Source organism: Adiantum capillus-veneris, chromosome 5, assembly GCF_014529385.1.
Source record: "Adiantum capillus-veneris isolate H3 chromosome 5, ASM1452938v2, whole genome shotgun sequence".
NCBI classification, from domain to species: Eukaryota; Viridiplantae; Streptophyta; class Polypodiopsida; order Polypodiales; family Pteridaceae; genus Adiantum; species Adiantum capillus-veneris.
In genome coordinates, this window is record NC_140935.1 from 20,155,934 (window position 1) to 20,164,650 (window position 8,717).

The 8,717-nt window shown below is 41.4% G+C and overlaps 1 pseudogene; it reads right to left on the bottom strand.

Annotated features, from left to right (window-relative positions):
* Window positions 1-1,721: 1,721 nt before the first annotated feature.
* LOC147456972 (uncharacterized) lies at window positions 1,722-2,824 on the bottom strand (annotated as a pseudogene).
* Between the last annotated feature and the right edge of the window lie 5,893 nt (window positions 2,825-8,717).

The following is an 8,717-nucleotide window of genomic DNA, read 5'->3' on the forward strand; positions in this document are numbered from 1 at the left end:
ACCAGCTCTCTCTGCTCAAAAGAGGAGTGCAAAATCTACGGCATTCCACCCCTGCGTTTTTCGCTAAAGGGCGAATTCAAAAACTGATAATCTAATACCAATTCAACATTACAAAACCACATAAGAGAAACCATAAACATAAGAACTTCTCTATCAAAACCATAAGCATTTATACCATAATCTTATTACAAATGCGCAACGAAAAAGATATCCCATAACCAAATATTTGTCAACCCTAAATCATGACCATACCAAAACCTCATTGCACCAACAAGCCAAAACCATAACCAACAAGCCATACCATAATTTGATTTACATGACCATAACCATATCAGCTGCTAATTGACCATGAACATATAACAAGAAGTAACAACATCTAACTATAAGTGTAAATATCAGAGTATATACAATCATGAATAACATAAAAACTACCAAAAAACAACTATGAAGTCTATGCCCCTCAAGGCAAGGCCTCCCAGTCGACGGCCTCTCCCTCCTCCTGAAGCTGGGTCAAGAGAGCCACAAGCCCATGCTTGTACCCATACTTCTCCTCTCGACGTGTAGGAAAACGCTTCATAGGAAGTTCTTGCAAAACCAAACACTTAACCATAAATAAATATGAAAATAATACATATACATCTATTTATTTAAAGCATTTTTATGATACTTACAAACTCATGTCTAAGAGTGTCGTAGCCTCCACTCCCAAGGTGTGATGATCCAGCAGACTCCAAACGTACTCTGGCTGCATCTCTCTGCTGCTGAAATTTTTCAGGATGGTCCACCGTCTCCCATGCAATCGCTGCCCACTCCTCTACGTCCAACCATGCCGGCTTCGGGTCATTGTTCCTATACTTGTCTCTGGCCTCTGACCGACGGTGTGACATGGTGACAATCGCCACGCTCAAGATCCAGTCATTCAAAACTGGATCGTACCCTCTGCCGAGCGGTACTCTCTATGAATGGCCTCAACAATGTAGTTTTTCCTCTCTTGATCCTGAGCATCCCAATGCTCCATCACAGAGTGGCCAAACTGCATTGTACAGAGCTGTCGTATCCTCTGTCGCATGGCCTTTTGGCCGTATCCATAACAACAGCTCCATCTCTGGTCGTATACACCTTGCTAGGATCATGCTCATGTGATCCCCAAGGTGTACATGGTGTGCCCGCTGGTAAACTATCTACTGAAGAGACAGGTGGACACGCTCTCGATGGTGTGGAAGCATCGGTAGCACCGCTACCACAACAACCACCGCTAGAAGAAGAGACACCCAAATGACACCTAGACCGTCTCGAAGAAGAACGGCTCGTCGATGTAACCGGTACACTCGACGGAGGTGTAGTGCTGATCGGACTCGGGGACACACTAGTCAAAGGTGTAGGAGGCACACTAGTCCTAGGTGTAGGACCAATTGTACTAGGTCTGGAGCGACATGCACCCCAACGAGCCTGTGCCTGAGCAATCTGCTCAGGTGTAAACTGCGAGAAGCTACCCATCTGCTCGAGTGACATGCCAGCCGGAGTGACTAGAAAACTAAAGTCTAGAGAGTATGTATAATCGTCATTGGCCATTGCTGCAAAACTTAAATTGATAAAACAACAAAAATATGTCAATTCACTATACAACAACTTAAGCAATACAAATAACATAAAAACAAAAGTGTAACACAAATCACAATATCTAATAATTGATGTTGTAAGTGTGCAATACAAATTACATCCTAATAAAATTCACTGGCCATTCTCTCATCTTCTATGAGAGCTGATGCTCCAAAAATATCTTTGTCAATCTGTACTTCCGCATCTTCATTATCAAACTCCACTTCGTTATCGCTCTCCACATTTAGCTCCGCATTTAAGAGATCGTCTCGATGTTCTCGTTCTGGCATTTGTTGGTCGTTGACCTCTATTTCGAAATCCTCATCTGTCTGTCGTGCACCTTGGTCATGAACCTGTTCAACCTCTATATCCAATCCTTCATACACTTGTCTGCTCCGTGGAGCAACTTGAATGACAAACAGCCAACGTGGTTTAGACAAGTTTTCTTCATCCTTCTCATTCCATAGTGGATCTATTGTGAACACAACTTGTTCACAATGCTGCAAAAGTACAAATGAATCCCGCGCATATGTCCACACCCGCTTGGAGTTCACTTGAATTAATCCACTTTTATCTTTGCGTACAATTGCATTAGGCCCACTAGTAATAACTCTGAACCACTTGACATCAAAGATAAAAGTATCAAACTTTTTGAAGCTAATCTTTAAGATGTCTTGGATGTAGCCAAAGTATTCAAGCTAACCAATCTGTGTGTTTTCATCTCTGGCACTAGTCCGACTTTCTTGGACAAAGCTTTCACTAACCCCACTATCAAAGGTCACCCTTCGTTCGTCTATCCGTTGCACTCTAAAGTGTCTTCCATGGGACCACAAAGCTCCATATATGTGATACTACAAGCACATAAATTACACAGTTTCAATATTACTAAAGCAATGTAGGCCGTATGGATTTATAAAAGATGTTGTAAGAATATTTACATGCCAGTCGCAACCCCTTGACATCTCCTCTTCTTCTTCAGTAATGGACACTCCATTACTCTTTGCCTCCAAAATTGCTGCATCTAACCATCAACCAGTAGGAAAGTCTGGCAACTTCTGAAGATGATCAGGATAAGTCAGGTTTCTAGTGGCACAATTGTGCTTGAACTGCAGATGTTCTATCATACATCGTTTCTTTTCTCTTCGTACTTCTCTAACCACTTTTGCATTGCCTCTGAGTTGAGTAGACAGAATCTCATAATCTTTTCTCGCATTCTGAGATCCATCTTTCTGATGATACCTTGCCCTTGCGGCTCGTCCCCTGTAACCTTGGTGTTGGTCTCAGTAGTCCACAATCAAGGCATCTCTGGATCAATTGAACCCAAGAACTCACTGATGAAAACTAGAGACTCTTGCACAAGCCATCCTTCAGCCATGCTACCCTCAGGACGAGCTCTTTGACGAACGAACCCTTTTAAAATCTTCATGAATCTCTCCAAGAAGAACGTCCATCTGCTATTGACTGTTCCAGCAATTGCAACTTCATCGACCACATGCACAAGTAAATGCATTTGGATGGTAAGAATGTTAGTTGGAAAATACTTCTCCACCATACACGCTGCTTCGATTGCATTTAAGCGAGCTGCATCTATGCTGTCTTTTCTTATCTCTTTTGATGAGATCCAATGCACTAGCTCACTAATTTTATAAATTGTACATCTAATGTCATCTGTCAGACAATCTTTTATGGAAATTAGTAAGATAAACTGTAAAAATTTGTGCCAACCATGCGACTTAAGACCACTAAGATTGTCATCTCTAGTGAAAGCCGTTTTCAAACATCGCATACACCCTGTAGAAGTTTGGAAAGAAGATATGGTCTTCTTCACTTGTTGCTCCTCTGCACGACTCAAAACCCATGGACGTTTTGGAATAGCAAATGCTCCATTGGGTTTAAGTCGAGGCCACATCTCTGGCATTTGACCCACAGCTTGTAGATCATCTCTTTGAGCTTTGCTCTCCCTTTTTTCAGTAATGGTCTTCCATATGATCTCTCCCTTAAAAATGTGCATTGGGTCGAGCAGATGATTGATAAGCAAATCATCTAGTACGGAAGTTCATGAAAAATAGATAGTCTCTTCATGCCAGCTGGGCTAAAATCTCCACTTTGTAGCCACATGTTCTTCCAATCACTCGCCTTCAGTGGATGCAAGTTGTATTTACATATGTTTGGTCCACGTAGCTCATGTCCTTCAGGCAAAAATCAACCATGCTCTTCGTAGACTGTCTTGCCTAGGTAAGCAGAGCGGCAAAATCCAAGTCGAGGACCACATTTTGGACATGCATGATTTCCAGGATAGCTCAAGCCTGGAGACAGTAAAGAAAGAAATTAGCAGGACATAATTAGCGATGACTAAGATTTGTATATAGGTGAAGGTTTCATCATAATAACTTGAACACTCACCAAAACCTGGCCAATCGTGCATGGTCCACATGAGAATGCTTGCACATGGGCATGTCATCATCCAATCGGTTGGGACATGTCAACCACATCAATCCCTGTCTATTTGAACCTCTTCTATAAGTGGTGCCAGATAGACGTCCATATTCTTTGCCTTGTACTTTCCTGGGACAATGAGTGACAGTAGCAGATGGCCCTTCTTGATAGCTAGCCATGGAGGAAGATTATAATTCACCAAGCAAATAGGCCATGTGCTCCATGATGAACTGTGTAATCCAAATGGGTTTATTCCATCCATTGCTAACCCAAAACGGAGTGAACAAGGCTCTTCCGCAAATGTAGGCCATTGTTCTTCTATGTGCTTCCATGCACGAGAGTCAGCAGGCAACCGCATCACATCATCCGTGGATCTAGTGTTGGTATGTCATGTCATCAAAAGATGCTATAGACTTGCTTGTGAACATGCTCTTTATTCTTGGAATGATAGCAAAGTGTCTCAAAACCTTTGAAGGGATAGATTTTCCTTGTGTATCCTCTCTATACATGTTTGATCCACACTTGGGACACTGTACGTGGTCTGCATACTCATTTCGAAAGAGTATACAATCCTTAGGACATGCATGGATTTTATGATAATCCATGCCCAAGCTGGTAAGAAGCTTTTTGACAGTAGGTCGGGTAGGGGGCATGTGATTGCCTTCCGGCAAAATTTGCTCATTGAGTAACCTGTCAATACATCAACACATCAAAAGCCATGATTATTGGTTTGTATTTTGTGTCCATGCTAAGTATACAGTATATTTACCTAAAAAGCTCTGTGACACTCGTGTCAGACCATCCATAAATAGACTGCAGATTAAGCAATGCCAAAGATGTACGAAGAACTGAAATGTTTGCACCACTGTAAAGCGGCTTCCGTGCAAGAGTCCGCATCATCTTACCTTCTGGCTCAACGTCACTCTCATGTCGTCGGTGTGGATGTGATGACTGAAGTTGATCGACATTGTTTCTTTGAATGTTTTCTCCACCTTGGTTTTCAATAACCAGATCCATATCAAAAAATGCATCCAACATTTGATCCATCTCAGCTTCTTGGATTGTGGCATTCTCTGTTGGTGGGGTAGACTCCACTGGTGGTGGCTCGTTTGACATTCGTCTTCTCTGTGATGAATTTGGAACAATATCTATTTGTGGGGGTTGATCGACTGCCTCCTGACCATGAGATCAAAAACACAAGTCTTGTAGTTGCTCTATAGGAAAGAGACCTTTGTTGTGTATGTGTTGTTTACATATCTTTCGTTTTTGAAAGATCTGGTGCTTGCATCGCACACAAGGACAAGCCATCCTATCGTCCATAATTGATATGTTGATGATACAATAAATTAATAGTAAGGAGCACACTAATCTAAAGCTGTAAGGAGCACAGAATCTCTTTGACCTTGTATCTATAGACAGTGTAAACTACCTCCCATTCTCTAGTCATGCCCGATCCCCGCACACCTCGGTCTAGAGGTGCACGGAGATCAGGACCATCGGGTTATAATCATGTCTTTATTGGTCAAAGCCTATATTTGTGGGTCCTTAAAATAACGCGAACGGACTTCAGACATAGCTTGTATATTTGGTGTTTCTTCTTGCGGTTTTGTCTACGGCTTGCCATATGCGCTATTGACTTTGACTAAAGCTTACCTAATCAACTATGGATGGTTTGGGCAAGTGTTGAAGCCGTTTCCGAAGTTCGTTTGTATTTTTCCGTAGAAAAATGCAAGCGGACTTCAGAAATGGCTTCTGTGTTTGTCATTTCTTCTAGTGATTTTACCTACGGCTTTCCATACACGCTCTTGACATTGTTTAAAGCTTACCTAATCAACTATGGATGGTTTGCTTAAGCGCACAAGCCGTTGCCAAAGTCCGTTTGCGTTCTTCCGTAGAAAAACACAAACGGACTTCAAAAACGGCTTGTGTGTTTGACGTTTCTTCTTGCGATTTTGCCTATGGCTTTCCATACGCGCTATTGACTTTGCCTAAAGCTTACCTAATCAACTATGGATGGTTTGGGCAAGTGTTGAAGCCATTTTCGAAGTCCGTTTGTGTTTCTCTGTAGAAAAACGCAAACGGACTTCAAAAACGGCTTGTGTATTTGACGTTTCTTCTTGAGGTTTTGCCTATGGCTTGCCATACGCGCTATTGACATTGCCTAAAGCTTGCCTAATCAACTATGGATGATTTGGACAAGTGTTGAAGCCGTTTCCAAAGTTCGTTTGCGTTTTTCCGTAGAAAAACGCAACCAAACTTCAGAAACGGCTTGTGTGTTTAGCGTTTCTTCTTGCGATTTTGCCTACGGCTTGCTATACGCACTCTTGACATTGTCTAATGCTTACCTAATCAACTATGGATGGTTTGAGCAAGCGAACAAGCCGTTTCCAAAGTTCGTTTACGTTTTTTCGTAGAAAAACACAAACGACTTCAGAAATGGCTTGTGTGTTTGGCGTTTCTTCTTGCGATTTTGTCTACGGCTTGCCATACGTGCTATTGAATTTGCCTAAAGCTTACCTAATCAACTATGGATGGTTTGAGCAAGTGTTGAAGCCGTTTCCGAAGTCCATTTGTGTTTCTCCGTAGAAAAACGCAAACGGACTTCAGAAACGGCTTGTGTATTTGACGTTTCTTCTTTCAGTTTTGCCTACGGCTTGCCATACGCGTTATTGACATTGCCTAAAGCTTACCTAATCAACTATGGATGGTTTGGACAAGTGTTGAAGCCGTTTTCAAAATCTGTTTGCGTTTTTTCGTAGAAAAACGCAATCGGACTTCAGAAACGGCTTGTGTATTTGGCGTTTCTTCTTGTGGTTTAGCCTATGGCTTGCCATACGCACTATTGACTTTGGGTAAAGATTACATAATCAACTATGGATGGTTTGGGCAAGTGTTGAAGCCGTTTCCGAAGTCCGTTTGCGTTTTTCCGTAGAAAAACGCAAACGGACTTCAAAAACGACTTGTGTATTTGACGTTTCTTCTTACGATGCGCTACTGACTTTGCGTAGATCTTACCTAATCAACTATGGATGGTTTGTGCAAGTGTTGAAGCTGTTTTCGAAGTCGTTTGCGAACGCAAACGGACTTCATAAACGACTTGTGTATTTGATGTTTCTTCTTGCGTTTTTGCCTACGGCTTGCCATACACGCTATTGATATTGGCTAAAGCTTACCTAATCAACTATGTATGGTTTGGGCAAGTGTTGAAGCCATTTCCAAAGTCCGTTCGCATTTTTTCGTAGAAAAACGCAACCGGACTTCAAAAATGGCTTGTGTGTTTGGCGTTTCTTCTTGCGATTTTGCCTACGGCTTGCCATACGCGCTCTTGACATTGCCTAAAGCTTACGTAATTAACTATGGATGGTTTGGACAAGCGCACAAGCCGTTTTCGAAGTCCGTTTGCGTTTTTCCGTAGAAAAACGCAAACGGACTTCAGAAACGGCTTGTGTATTTGACGTATCTTCCTGCGATTTTGCCTACGGCTTGCCATACGCGCTATTGACTTTGCCTAAAGCTTACATAATCAACTATGAATGGTTTGGGCAAGCGCACAAGACGTTTCCGAAGTCCATTTGAGTTTTTTTCGTAAACAAACGCGAAGGGATTTCAAAAATGGTTTATGTTTTTGCCGTTTCTTCTTTCGATTTTCTCTTTCTCTATTCTCTCTCTCTTTTTCTCCCTCTATCTCTCTTCTCTCTCTATCTCTCTCTTTCCCTCCCTCTATCTCTCTCTTTCCCTCCCTCTACCTCTCTATTTCTCTCTTTTCGATTTGCTCTATCTCTACCTGTCTATCTCTCTCTCTCTCTCTCTCTCTCTCTCTCTCTCTCTCTCTCTCTCTCTCTCTCTCTATCTATCTCTCTATTCTCTTTTCCTTTCTCTATCTCTATTCTCTCTCTCTTTCCCTCTCTCTCCCTCTCTACCTCTCTTTCTCTCTCTTTCTATATCTATCTCTCTTTCTCCCTACCTTTGTACCTCTCTTTCCCTCTCTCTATCTCTCTATCTCTCTCTTTCTCTCCCTCTATCTCTCTATTTCTCTCCCTCTCCCTCGCTACCTCTATGTATTTCTCTCCCTCTTTTCCTCCCTCTATCTACCTGTCTTTCTCTCTACCTCTATTTTTCCCTCCCTCCCTCTATCTCTCTCTTTCCCTCCCTCTCCCTCTCTACCTCTCTTTCTCTCTCCCTCTATCTATCTCTCTTTCTCTCTATCTCTGTCTCTTTTCCTCCCTCTCTCTACCTCTCTACTTGTCTTTCTCTCTACCTTTATCTTCCCTCCCTCCCTCTATCTCTCTCTTTCTCTATTCTCTCTCTTTTCCTCTCTGTCCCTCTCTACCTCTCCTTCTCTCTCCCTCTATCTATCTCTACTTTCTCTCTCTTTTTTTCTTTGTTTAATTTTTTCTTTGTTTAATTTTTTCTTTTTTACTCTCTTTTTTTTCCTTTTTGTATGTTTAATTTCTTTTTCTAGTCTTTTTTCATACTTTTTTTAATTTATCTAAAGCTTTTTTAATTTCTTTTTACTATAGTATTTTTTGGTATAAAAAAGCATTAAACTAATTAACTTTAAACCTAAACTTAAATTCACAAAACTACTAAATATAATTAACAACATTCTTTAATTTAACTAACAATTCAAAGCAAAACACATAAACTTAATCAACAACATTATTTAATTTAAATCACAAAAG